We start from the raw sequence: 14728 nt of genomic DNA, 5'->3' as shown, positions 1-14728 counted from the left end.
ACTAGCACCTCTGGTGTGAGGGCTTACCAAACCCTTTTCAGAGTTGTTCATCTGCCTTTGATGCCCACCTTCAATCAGCTCTCACCTGTGGCTCCAAGAAGCTGTAGCATGAGCAGCAGCCACACCCACGTAAACCATCTTGGCAGATGGGCTAAACCAGGCTGAGGGTAACAGAGAGACCACAAACCTGTCTGCAACTTGGTAGGGGAGGGTGTCCACCCAAGCATATGACTTCCCCCTGTGGAATGGCCAGATAAGAACAATTTTTCCAAAGGCCGTGTAGGTGGCTGAAGCACTTAGAGCTTGGTCAGACCTGGAAAATGACAAGGTTACCCACTGCATCCTGGGCTATTACCAGTTATCTTGACTTTTATTTTGGCACTGGACTCCCAGAATCCAGAAGAGAGAATGAGCCTGACAACTTTGTGCAACTCTGCCTCACTTAAATGTTTAATTGATGGATTATTGATAAAAGAGTAACGTGATCCAGGTGGTACATTAGGAAGATTCAGGCAGTGCTGGGAAAGATGGAAAGGGAATAGACTAGAGGCAGGAAGACCAGTTAGGATGCTGTTAGTATTGTCTTGATGAGAAGAGATGAGGACATAAACTAATGGAATTACTGTACGATTGGTTAAGTGTGGATAGATGCAAGAAATATTGTGGAGCTTATTGACAACTTATCAGATATGTAGAGTCATGGAGAGAGAAGAATCAAAGTTTACTCTAGTGTTATAAGCCTGGACAACTGGGAAGATGTACCATTGATGGAAATTGAAAAAATGAGTGAGAAGGGCAGGTTTTGAGGAAGATGATAATGAGTCTAGTTTTAGCTATGTTGAAATTTTAAGTACAAGTAGGTTATCTAGAGGGAGATGGCTGGTCAATGTTTAGTAAAATAGTATGAGTGCTCTGGGGATAGGTGGGGAATGAAAACACAGAGGTGGGAGTTATTTAGACATATCATAGACATGATAATTAAAGCAGTGAGAGTAGATAAACTTGGGAAGGGAGAGAGCATAAAGCGAGAAGAGAAGAAGCTTGAGGCGTAATATTGGGTGTTATCCACATTTAAGGAGGGGCAAGAGAAGGAGATGAAAGCATGGGACACAAAGAAAGAGGCATTAAAAATTAAAAAAAAAACCATACAAGTGAAGGTAATAGAAGCAAAGAGAGTTGACTCTCAGTTCTTCTCCCAAGCTCAGTGCCAAGATCCACTGCTGCAGCTGTATTCTTGAAACATGATGGTGAGGGTCAGAGTCGACAGATTTGGCCTTATTGGACTCGTGGGGACCAGGGCTGCATGCAGCTCAGGTGGAGCAGACATAGTGACCATCGGAACCCGTGCATTGACTTCAGCTGCATGATCTATATGTTCCAATAGGATTCTGCTCACAGCAAGTTCAAGGGCACTGTCAAGGCTGAGAATGGAAAGCTGATGATCAATGGAAAAGCCATTACCATCTTCTGGGAGCAGGATCCCACCAATATTAAATGGGGAGATGCTAGAACTGAGCATGTTGTAGAGTCCACTGGTGTCTTTACCACCATGGAAAAGGATGGGGCTCAACTGAAGGGCAGAGTCCAAGGATGTCCTTATCTCTGCCCCTTCTGCTGATGCCCCCATGATGGGAGTTAACCATGAGAAATATGATAATTCCCTTAAGATCGTTAGTAATATCTCCTGCACTACCAGCTGGTTGGCACCCTTGGCTAAGGTCATTCATGACAACTTTGGCATTGTGGAACGACTCATGACCATAATCCATGCCATTACTATTACCCAGAAGACGGTAGATGGCCCCTCTGGCAAGCTGTGGCATGATGGGCATGGAGCTGCACAAAACATGCTTCTACTGGTGCTGCTAAGGTTGTAGGCAAGGACAAACCTGAGAATGGGAAGCTGACAAGCATGGCCTTCTATGTTCCTACTCTCAGTGTATCTGTTGTGGATCTGACCTGCTGCCTGAAGAGACCTGCCCAATATGATGATATCAAGAAAGTGGTATACAACTATCAGAAGGATCCTTGAAGAGTATCATGGACTACACAGAGGACCAGGTTGTATTCTGTGACACCCATTTATCTACCTTCAATGCTGGCATTGGTATTGCCCTTAATGACCATTCTGTCAATCTCATTTCCTGGTACATTTATAGCAACTCATGGTCTACATGACCTCTTAGGAGTAGAATGGAAAGCCATGGATCTTCATCCAGAGCCTAAAAAGAAGTTTCTCCACTGGGGAGTCCACATCCCTAACCTATGTCCCTCTACTGGAAATCCCATATCCAATATCCCATATCCCATTCATATCCTTGCCACCAAACACCCTTGTAATAGAAGGAAGAAACATAGAGTACTTATATTGTGTACCATTGATAAAGTCACCATATTCAGTGCAAGAAAAGAGAAGGAGAAAGAGTGAGAGTTAAAGGTATCAGGGGCAGCTAGGTGGCGCAGTGGATAGAGCACTGGCCCTGAAGTCAGGAGGACCTGAGTTCAAATCCAGCCTCAGACCAAACACTTGACACTTACTAGCTGTGTGACTCTGGGCAAGTCACTTAACCGCAGTTGCCTAAAAAAAAAAAGAAAAAGAAAAGAAAACAAGAAAGAGAGATTTAAAGGTATCAAGATGGTAACCCAGATTATTACAAAAAGTCACACACAGATGAAGAAGCCAGAAAAAAGCCTTGAGATTGAGTGATCATTTCTTTTGGGAAGTGCTGTTTCCGAAGAGTAGTGAGGATGGAAGGTATTGATGAATAAGTGGAGAGTGAAGTGCAGGCCATAAATAGAGATTTTGAGCTAGAAGGGAGGGATGTGAGAGGCCAGTTAGTTATTTTACAGAAGAGGAGATTAAGGCCAAGAGAGATTAAGTGATTTGCCTAATGTCACACAGCTAATGGGGACTGAGGATTTGAACTCAGATCTCCTTGACACCAGGTCTAGTGTTCTATCTACTGTGTCACCTAGCTGCTAAATCCTCATGAAGTAAGCAGCTTGTTGTTCTACAAGAAATGAGGAGGAGGATCTACTAGGTCCTTTTAGAAGAGAAGACTTCCTATGTTGTTCCAAGGAAGAAGACATGACTCCTAGTGGTTGGCAGATACCTTCTGAAGGTTTCTTGGGTGGCCATACATAAGCCTGCTATGAACGATAGGGAAGTATGTCATCTTCCTAAGGCAGATATCCAGAATATAATGGGGAACCCCTCAAAACTTGTCAAACCTGACAGCTATAATTCACTTCTATTGATTTCTCTGGGAACAAATGTACCACCGCAAGGAACCAAGAAAGAGCTGTTTGAATTTTTTTTTTTATGGAAAAAGGTATTTTCCTTACTGCTACTGATAAAAGATAAGGAATTCAGAAGAGAAATGATATAAAAAAGGAACAGCTAGTTAAGAAATGGTGTTGGAAAACAGAATTTGGAGTTCTAACCCAGGACTTCAGAAGCTGTGGTGATGGGCTATTGGCCAGGAATGGAATGCATATAATGAAGTCCAGTAAAAAGTGTATTCCATTAATTAATTCAATAAGCATTTGTTAAACTCAGGCAAAGTACTAAGCCCCAAACAAAACAATCTCTGCCCTTAAGGAAAAGACTTTCCATTGAAGAGAATGACATATAAATAGCCACAAATGTAGTGGTGGTAGTGGGGGTGGTGGAGGGATTTGGTCCCCACTCTGGCAATTGAGATAATCCTGGAAAGCTGTGAGCAGATAAAAGTGGCAAAGAGGTATTAATATGTTAATGAATTGCAAAATTGTGTTAATGCCCAGTTATCCCTTCTGAGTCTTGAAGGCTTTCTCCTAGTTAGAATTGGAAAGGAGCCTGGCCATTGACAGGGCAGAAAGAAAGGCCACACTCTGGGTGGCCCTTCAAACCGTGGCCTCATTTTAACAAAATTTGAGACACAGCTACATATCCATCAGGGAGACTATACACACTGTCTCTGGAGGTAGTGGGTCAATAAGTACCTACTATGTGCCAGCCACTGGGTTAAGCATGGGAAGTACAAAAAGAGGCCAAAAAAAAATATACAGTGTTCTAAGTAGAAAGGAAACAGATCTCTCTCTGGTAGCAGAGAAAAGATCTATCGATTCAGAGTTGAGCTGCAGAGAGAAAATCCAGGAATCTGAGCTAAGTGACCCTCTATAATCCCCCCCACCCCAGATACTGTGCCCAAGGGGGAGAACCATGAGAAAAAAGACATCAGGGCCCTGCAATCCAGCAGGGGCTTCAGTTGCCTTGGCCATGTGAGTTTCCTAAATATATGCCATTGTACTGTTATTCTTTGTGTCCACTCTTCCAAATGATACTGCATGTATTTCTGGGAGAGCACACCACAAGTTTTTGGAGGGAAATGTTTTGTATCTACAGTGATTTGCCATCTTGGTAAATGTCTTTGCTTTGAGTTAATTGTGTCTGTTGGCTGACTATTTAGGGTAAACTCACCTGTGTGGTCTTGTGAACATGGAAATATGGACCCAAAGGGTACACTTGAATCTGGGGAAAGAAGCCCCTCTTCTTGAGACCAACTTACAGATTTGTGAATGCCAAGATGTCAGGGGGTGAGGGTGGTAGGGGTGGGTAGGGAATAGCTCAAAGGAGATGCTGAGGAAAATCTGAAGTAATTTCTCAGGTGACAGGGAAGGGCACCAGCAACTAGCAATATCAAGAGAGGCCTTGTATAGGAGGTGACATTTAACTTGACATTTAACTTGACCCTCGACTGACACTGTGGATTCTAAAAGGCAGCACATTGCAGGCCTGCAGGATAGGTTGTAGATATGAAAACATCATACATGAGTAACAGCCAGCAGGGCAATTTGATTGGAATATAGGGTATATGTGGAAGAATGATATAAATAAACCTGCAAATGTAGGGAGATTAAGAGTGATTGGCGAGGCCCAAGGCAAGATCTTCGCCCTTTGTCCCAAAGGGAATCTGACTCACAGGCCCCAGACCCTCATCTCCCTTTGAAAGCCTTAGCCTACCTTTTAATCTTATTCAGATTCGACCTAAGAGAATCTGGCTCCCTTTTGTCTATAGGCCCCAGAAAGGCCTTCCTTTATCTCCTTTTGAAAGTCCTAGCCCCACCTTGATTTTGTGTAGATGCCTTTCAAATTTATGCCTTCCTGTTCCTCCATTATCTATTCCCATTGTCTATTCAATCAGTCTGACCTCCCCAATTAGATTTCTTACCTAGACCCTTTTCCTAACCCCCTTCTCTGGCCACCCAAAGTTACTTTAGTATTTAAGATCCACCTTGGCCCTGATTCAGGGGCTGAGAATCTCAGGCCCACAAGGCTGAGAACCTCTCATGCCTGCTCGTCCTTATGGGTATCACCTGGCCTATATGTTTTATCACTAACAAACTTTTCCTCTGGCTGAAGAAGATTTGAGTTGAATTCTTTCAGACAGAGCCCGGTACTGAGATCTTGGGGTCCCAGCACCCCAAAACCCCTAGACGTCTTCAAGAGGATTAAGTGTCTAACAGAGGGATTCATATTTTGCTCTAAGGGCGATAAGCAACTGATGGGGGATGGTGCCCACGGTCTTTTCCTTTTAGGGGTCCAGCTCAGATCCCATCCTCCAGCAGAAACACTGGAGTTTATTTAGCAATGAATTGACATGGTTAGATTTCATCTTTAGGAACATTAATTTGACTATGAGTACAGGATTAATTGAAAAGGAGGAGGGGCTAGATGCCAGGAGAGCAAATAAGAGGCTACACCCATAAGGTTGATGAGGGCCAATGTTGGGTGGTGATAATGTGAATGGTGAGATTAGTTACATTTTCATCCTGAGTCACTGGAAGGATGGCAGAATCCTTAAAAGAAAGAAGTTAGGAAGAGGAATAGTTTTAGGAATGGGGAGAAGAGGATAATGGGTTCTGTTCTGGACATGTTGAAATAACGTATAGCAGTTGGTGTGGTGATGGTGGGCCAGAGATCATGGGAGAAACCAGGATTAGATACATACGTCAGAGGGTCATCTCGGTTTATTGAATCTTTGGAGATGGATGAGAGCACCAAGAGAGAGAAAAGAGAAAATAGAACAGAGCCTTGGGGTACACCTATAGTTATGATCTGGAATATGCATGATGATCCAGCAAGAAAGACTCTTAAGAAGTGACTGGACAGATAGAAGAACTGAGAATAGTGTCACCAAAAATGAGGGAGGAAATTGTATCCAGGAGGAGAGGGTGATCAACATGTCAAACGCAGCGGAAATGTCAAGAAGGAAGGGAAATGAAAAAGATGGCTGGATTTGGCCACTGAGATCATTGGTAACCTTGGAGAAAGTAGTTTCAGTTTAATGAGGTCAGAAACCAGATTGCCAAGGATTGAGTAGTGGGAAGTTAGGACAAGGAAGATAGGTGGCCTTTTCTAGGAGTATCCTTGAAAAGAAAGAAAGAAATAACACGATGGCTTGAAAGGAAGGTGACATCAAATGAAAACTTTTCAAAGACTTGGTACATTTGTAGGTAGTATGGGGGAATTAAGTATAGAGGGAGAGGCTGAAAGTTAGGGGTAGGGGATGATGACTGAAGGGAGGCTGAGATGGAGGAAGATGCTGCTGGAGGAGACAGAAAAGGATGAAATCAAAGGCACAAGTAGATTCTGTAGCAAGCAAAAGGGTCACCTCTTCAACAGATGAGCTGGACAAGGAAATGGCAAATCATTCCAGTATCTTCTCCAAGAAAACCCCAAATGGGGTCACAAAGAGTTGGACGCTTTTGAAATGACTGAACAACAACAACTTATCAATTTAATATGCTGATTAGAAGGGAGGGAGGTCACCAGGGGGACCAGGCCAAATATACTCCTCATATCTGCCTCTTGGCTAGCCTGGTTTCTTTCAAGTCTCAACTAAAATCCTACTTTCTAGAGGAAAATTTTCCTGGTTCTCTTTATTCCAATGTCTTCCTTCTGTTGACTATTTTCAATTTATCTTGCATATAACTTGCTTACAAATAGTTGTTTGCATGTTGTCTCCTCTGATGGGGTCATGGGACCTGAACCCCTAAAAGGAAAAGACTATGTATTTGAAAGCAACCCAGTCCCTGAATTTTCCCTACATTTCAGTAGCCCAGATCACTGGTGCCTCCACTGAAGACATCTGGCCCACACTGGCCCACCCTAGGCCACCTTTATTACTTGATACTCCCTAATCCAATCCAGGCCCCTTTTCTGTTACCTCCAGATCACCCTTGGCTACTTGCCACTCCTTGATACCATACAGATTCTCTCACAGTCTTTTTCTATATAAAGGTACCAATTTCACCCACATTAAATTTTGAGGATTCTTAGAATCTCACCTGCCCAGTGGGTGTATAATAAAACCTCACTACTCTGACTGAAAGTAGGCTTGGTTGGTTGAATTCTTTTCAGGCAGAGCTGCCTTGTACCCTTGCATTTAGGGGTTCCTAGTGATAAGGTCTAGAGGTTAGGAGTCCTGGAATCCCAAAATCACGACAAGTGGGTCCTGCCCAAAAGAATTCGACCCAAACCTTCTGTCAGCCAAAAACAAGGCTTATTGAAGATTCACCATATTAGCCAGACTCTTAAGGAATCTGAGCATCTATGGGCTATTGCCTAGATTGTGAAAATCTGAGCAGTGGCTAGATTTTAGGAATCCCAGCAGTGACTAGATTTTAAGAATCCAAGCAATGGCTAGATTTTAGAATCTAAGCAGTGGCTTGATTTTAGGAATCTGAGCATCTTCATAGAGACAAGATGGACCTTATATACAGAAAGACTGTGGGAGGGATCTAGGAGTGGCCAAGTAGTCTATGAGGTAATAGAATTACCAAGGATGGGAAGTGGCCTGGGGCCATAGGGAGGCAAGACAATGGAGGGGAGGATTATAGCCTCAGGTGAACACCAGAGATTTGGCCAGGTTTTTTCCTTTCTGGGCCCCAGACCCAACCCCATCACTAGCACCCCAAACTGCACCATTCCTCATTGGGCTGTGAGCTCCATAAGAGCAGGGATTGCCTTTTCCCTTTCTTTTCATCTCTAGAACCTGGCACAGTACCTGACACACAGTAGATGCTTAATTAATATTTATTGACTAATTATGGATTGAAGACTAGGGATTAGAAATTGAATCTGAGAAGGTGGCACCAGTGAGAATAGTTTAGCTAAAAGAGAGAGGTGAACAGTGGAAATGTGTAACCCTATAGGGATCAGGCCCAACTTAGGACAGCATGAGGATGAATGGGATGTCCCAGTGAAGACTTCTCAGTGTAAGTAAGGTTTGGGATGAGTGGGATGAGGAGTCCGGTGAAAACTTCTTAGAAGAATAAATAGAAATTGTATTAGACTTCAGGCAGGCATAGCAACCCGACAGGCCTAAGTTTCGATTTACTAGAAATCACCTGATTTATGGGAATTCAACCCCAAGTGCCGCCCCCCGCATGCCATTGTTCAGTAGTTAAAGTTTGCCAAGCCTGACTCCTGAAGAAGCCCCCCTGTATCTTGTCCTCGGTCATGGTGACCTGGCTCCACAGTACAATGTCTAGCTTGACTACACATCTTTAATTGCTTCTTTGGTATTACTTCAGCAAACCAAGGGGCCAAATACAGATTTCTTTGTTTTGTTTTTTGTTTCCATAGATTGTGAGCTAAAACATTGGCCATTTGGTAGGAGGCGGGATTTGCCTGTAAGGGCTATTTAGTTTTGTTCTTAGCTCCTGTACTCTGTCTTCCCTCATCAGAGCATTCTGGTGGAGGGACACCCAAATCTCAAGATTTGAAATAATAATAAATTAATTTTCTGTTTCTCTTTGGATACCTCTGTGTTTTTAATTTAAGTGGCATCCCACACAAGGAGATTATTAGAAGATATTAGTCAATAGATCCCCAATGTCAAAAGCTTGAGTTGTTGCTGGACATACATATTCCATACAGGAATATCCCTCCATGTATGTTCTGGCCACATATGTTCACTACATGTTTCCGTTCCCATTCATGGTATATAATATTTTGGGGGGAAGCAATCCCTAGGTTTTTCTTTGGGGAGTAAGGGAGACAACAGATCTACAACTACATTTCCTTCTATGCCATTTCATTAGATGCCTTTGCTTAGAAGTGATTGTATCTTCTAGCTGACTGATAAAAAAAATAATTAATAAAAGAGAGGGGAACCCCAACAGATAGGTGAGGGTTTATAAGCTGTGATTGTGAGTGGACCCAGACCAATAGTGTACCCTAAATCTGGGGTAGCTTGTCTGAAGACCCAAGAGGAGGTACCCATGTCTGAAACCAAGTTTACCATCATTTACTGTCAACCTGCTCCTCCTTCTGATTGTGGTGTTTTGGGTGGAGAGGAAGGAATCTATAACATTGTCATTAGCCCTGTCTTTCAAACTAAACATGCCCAAAACAGAACTCATTATCTTTCCCCCTAAACTCTCCCCTATTTCTACCTTTCCTATTGCTGCAGAGGACAACACCATCCTCCTAGTTCCACATCCACCTTAGGAGTTTTATTGGACTACTCATTATCTCTCCTTCCCCCCCCCCCGCCCCTGCCCCCATATCCAAGCCATTGCCAAGGCCTGTAGATTTTACCTCAGCAACATCCCTTGTATTTGTCCCCTTCTCTCCTCTAATACCACTCTGGTACAGGCCCTCATCATCTCATGCCTGGACTATTGAAATAGCCTGTTGATGGGTCTGCCTGCCTCATGTCTCTCTCCACTCCAGTCTATCCACCACCTAGCCACCAAAGTAATTTTCCTAACTCACAGGTCTGACCATGTCACCCCCTACTCAATAAACTTCAGTGGCTCCCTATCACCTCCAGGATCAAATATAAAATGCTCTGTTTGGCATTCAAAGACCTTCATAACCTAGCATGCTCTTACCTCTTCAGTCTTCTCGCTCCTTACTTCCCATCACCTACTCTTCTACCCCGTGATGGTGCCATGAACAAGACACTCCATCTCTAAGGTCCGAGCATTTTATCTGGTCATCCTCCATCTCTGGAACGCTCTCTATCCTCTGCCCGGCCTACTAACTTCCCTGGCTTCCTTTAAGTCCCAGTAAAAATCTTTTCTTTTATAGGAAGCCTTTGCTAATTCCCTTTAATTTTAATGTCTTCCCTCTGTCCTTTATTTTCCATTTATTCTGTATATAGTTTGCCTTGTATTTTTGGGGATGCATATTGTCTCCCTCATTGGATTGCAATGTCCTTGAGTGCAGGGACTGTCTTTTGCTTCTTTTTTTCTTTTTATCCCAAGAGTTCAGCACAGTGCCTGGCATACAGTAGATGCTTGATAAATGTTCATTGATTGATTTCTAATTAATAACCTTAGGGTTACCTGGCCTTCACCTTCGAAATATAATCAGCTATCACTATGTATGTTGCAGCTCCATTTCTGCAACATCTCTCCCATATGTCCTTTCCCTTCTGTTTCCCTACCATCACCTTCATATGGGCCTGTATTATTCCTACATCCTTTATTCCAAGATGGCACAGTAGATAGAGCACTGGGTCTGGAGTTAGGAAGCCCTGAGTTTAAATGTGACCTTACTAGCTGCGGGACTCTAGGCAAGTAATTTAATCTCTGCCTCAGTTTCCTCAACTATAAAGGGGGATAATAATAGCACCTATCTCCCCAGGTTGTTGTGAGGATTAAATGAGATAAAATCTTTGTTGGTTCCCTCTTGTCAACCACAAAATATCCAATCTTATCCACCCCGTGATCAAAACTCTCTATGTTCTGGGGAGCTGCTGCTGGTGATGATGCCACAAAGACTAAGACTCATGTCCCTGCCATAGACGTAGTCTCTTCCCTCAAGGAGTTTATAATTCAGGGAGGGAGATGATAGCTAGCATTTATATAGCATCTTATGGTTTGCAAAGGGTTTTACAAATATCTGATTTTATTTTCACAACTCTGGGAGGTAGGTACTGTTATTATCCCCATTTTACAGTTAAAGAAACTAGGCAGAGATTAAATGACTTGCCCAAGGTCACACAGCTAGTAAGTTTCTGAGGCAGGATTAAAACTCAGGTCAGCCTGACTCCAAGTCCACTGCTCTACCCACTATGCCACCTAGTTATCTCTAATAAGTCCCAAAGAACAGAAGCAATTTCGTATAGGCTAATCGAGCACTAGCTGTAGAGTCAGGAAGACCTGAGTTTTAATTCTTCCTCAGACATTTACTAGCTATGTGACCCTGGGCAAGTCACTTAACCCATTTCAGCCTCAGTTTTCTCATCCATAAAATGGAGACAATAATAGCACTTATTTCATAGGGCATCTAAGAGGGTCAAATGAGATAACATATACAAAATGTTTTGCAAAGATTAAAATGCCACATAAATATTTGCTATTATTACACGTAATACAAAAAGTACATAGTAAATAATGTTAATATTAGTAATAACATCATTATTAGCAATAATAATGGTAGTAGTAGATGTGATAGGGTATGGGCCCAAGCACATTGGACACTAGAAAACCCCACCTTGGACTTTCCTTGAACTCTCCAACTTGGTCAAGGAAGTTTCTAGAGTGGGCCTGAGGCTATAATCCTATCAGCTGGCCTTTCATTATCACCTACACCCAGATTCCCAATTCTGTTACCCTTAATCTAACCCAGCCCTCTATTGTCTGTTACCTTGGGATGACCCCCAGCTACTTCCCACCCTTGATTCTATCTAGACCCCATTCTATGTCCCAGTTACTTCCATCAAGATCCTCCCTAGACTCCCTTCTCCTAGGCCCCTCTTCCTGTCACCCCAAACTACTTGTCCACTTCTAGATCCCTCCCACAGTCTTTCCGTATGTAAGATCCATCTTGTCTCCATTACCGTGCTCAGACTCTCAAGATCTGGCCCACTTGTATTAGCAATACAAATGCATATGGCAGATCTTTAATAAACCTTGTCTTTGGCTGAAAGAGGCTTGGGCCGAATTCATTTGGGCAGGACCCATGTGTTTGATTTTGGGATCCCAGCAACCCTAAACCTCAACAGATGTATAGTAGATAATGTTTGCAATGCAAGTTAGATATGTGCAAAGTCCTTTGCAAACCTTAAAGTTCTATATAGCTGCTATTATTATTATACAAGTGATATATATATATATATAGGGGTTCAGGGGTCCTGGGACCCCAAAATCACACATGCAGGTCCTACCCAAATTTGACCCAAGCCTTCTTTCAGCCAAAGACAAGGTTTATTAGAACATTGTCATACTGGGCAGCCTCTTAAGGAGTCTGAACGTAAGTAAGTGTTGGCTAGGTTTTAGGAATCTGAGACAAGATGGACCTTATATACAGAAAGCCTGTGAGAGGGATCTAGGAGTGGCCAAGTAGTCTATGAGGTAATAGAACTCCAGGGGTGGCCAAGGAGAATGGAGCCTAGATAGATTAAGGGTGGGAAGTGGCCTGGGGTCACAGGGAGGTATGGAATTATAGCCTCAGGAGAATGCCAGAGATCCGCCATGTGGGAAAGTCCAGGGTTTTTCTTTTTTGGGGTCTAGATCCCATCCTCATCACAAGCAGTACTCTGGGAAGTCAGGGAGGACAGATCCTTTTTGACTGAGGGAAAAGGGAAGGCTTTGTGGCAGGTATAGCATTTATGTTTGGTTTTGAAAACTAAGCAGGATTTTAAATAGTAAAGATAAGACTGCAGAATCCTTCCATACGTCTCATGCTCTCCACCATAACGAGTCTTTGCATTCTTTTCAAGTACAGTTAGCTGTCCCTTCCACATCGAAACTTTCCCCATTGAGGTTTTGATAGATTGTAGGTCAGCATAAGAAATTAAATGGGAGTTTTGGGGGAGTTTTGTGGAAGCCGCAAATGACACTCTAAGGCCGGCAGACGGCACTGAGCCTTTGGCCAAGTACTTAACCCAAATTTTACAATAAGCTACTGTAAACACTCATAAAAGAAAAAGAAAAAAATTCAGACTTCTCTGGTATGCAGAGAGGGCCAAAAAATTTTACATGGATTTTCCTGATCGGCAATGCGCCCTTCACCCCCAAAATGTGGAAGGAATAACTGCAGTTCTTTCTCACACACACACACACACACACACACACACACACACACACACACACAAAATTCCTGCACAGTTAAGATGGGTTACAAAACTGTGAAGCAGTTTTTAAAGACAAAAAGACTTTGTATTAAAAACCCTTTCTTCTGAAACTGGGATAGAGTACTGAAGGTGGAGCAAATGTTAAAGAGGCAAGAACAGCAGAAATCATGAGGTGGGGGAGGTATGAGCTGAGCTCAAGAAACAGTTGTATTTTGTAGGCGTTCATCCAGAAGTCCTCTAGAGCATTGCAAAGGGAGGTCAGGCTGGAGTGGAGAATGCAGAGGGGGCCATGTGAGGGGGAGCTCACAGAGAAAGCAGGCCAGAAGGAAACCCCTTGGATGAAGGAGGGGCGTATGGGAACAGCCCCAGAGCTGAAGAAGGATGAGGTCACCACAGCAGGAGCCAATCAAAACTCTCCCTGGGGCAGCTTTCACTAGGTCAGAGACATCAGATGTTTCCTTGTTGGTGCTAGGGAAAAGAGGCAGCCAGACAAGTCCTGGGCTCTGTGCCCATATACGCAGGAGGCCCTGCATTGGCTAGAAAAGATCCAGGGACTGGCTGAAGGTCAACCCAGAAGCCACTAATCACTGCTGAGAGCCAAAAGTTACATTTTTGTAGGGATTAGTCGTCATTGGTTACATTTCTGGTAAAGTCAGTTTGGGGGTTCCTGGGAAAGCTATTTAAATGGCTCTATTTTTTTTTTTAATAAGAAACTCCACTTTTTAAAGCACCAGGTAGGCGTATTTCAGCACTCTGTGGTATTCTCTGAGAGGATCATAACTTTGGAGTTCTAAAGGTCTTAAAGATCAACAAGGCCAATCTGCTCATTTTACAAGTCAGCTGGTCAACAAATACATTTATTAAGAGCTTGCCATGTGTCAGCACTATGCTAAGTGCAAGAGCGTGATGGAAAAGTCCAAAGAAGTCCAAAAGCAGTGCAGTTTGTGGGAAATAGGGAGATTGTGGTGAACCCCCCTCTTTAATAGGGACCCTGGAGCCCATGGACCTGTTCTCCTTTCCAAGAGTCCAATCAGAAGAGTGGGGGGTAGTGATAAGATGTGAAGACCAGGCAGATTCAGTCTTGCTGCACAATGAGATTTCTCAGTGCTTAGTTTCCTGGGAAAGGAAGGTATGCTGGCAAAGTCCAAAAGAAGTACAGTTGGTGGGAAATGGGGAGAAAACTATGCTGAACCCCTCTTTAAGAAGAGGCCCTAGAGCCCATGGCCCTGCCCTCCAGTCAAAGATCAAGAAACTGAGGTCCAGAGAGTTAAGCGTCTTGTCCAAAGTCATATAGACAGTAAGCAGAACAAGGATTTGAACTGAATTTGGAGCCAGAGGAATTGTGTTCTAGCACAGCAAGGATTTGAAACCAGCTCCTCAGCCTCTCTCTCTCTCTCTCTCTCTCTCTCTCTCTCTCTCTCTCTCTCTCTCTCTCTCTTTTGAGGCAATCAGGATTAAGTGATTTGCCCAGGGTCACACAACTAGCAAGTGTCTGAAGTTGGATTTGAACTCAGATCCTCCTGATTCCAGGGCTGGTGCTGTACCACTCTACACCTAGCTGCCCCCACTCTGCCTCTTAAAGGAAGGAAGAAGCCAAGATTAGAATTCTTTTGATCCTAGTTTTAGACTTGTAGACTGTTAGAATAACAGTG

At 43.3% G+C, this 14728-nt stretch overlaps 1 pseudogene; it reads left to right on the top strand.

The window, feature by feature from the left end:
- The first annotated feature begins 1244 nt into the window (after positions 1-1244).
- On the top strand, positions 1245-2178 carry LOC110196408 (glyceraldehyde-3-phosphate dehydrogenase pseudogene; annotated as a pseudogene).
- The last annotated feature ends 12550 nt before the right edge of the window (positions 2179-14728 follow it).

The sequence above is a fragment of the Phascolarctos cinereus genome, unplaced genomic scaffold (genome assembly GCF_003287225.1).
Source record: "Phascolarctos cinereus isolate Bilbo 61053 unplaced genomic scaffold, phaCin_HiC Scaffold_4;HRSCAF=312, whole genome shotgun sequence".
NCBI lineage: Eukaryota > Metazoa > Chordata > Mammalia > Diprotodontia > Phascolarctidae > Phascolarctos > Phascolarctos cinereus.
The sequence above is the reverse complement of the archived record's forward strand: the minus strand, read 5'-3'. Positions and strand labels throughout refer to the sequence as shown.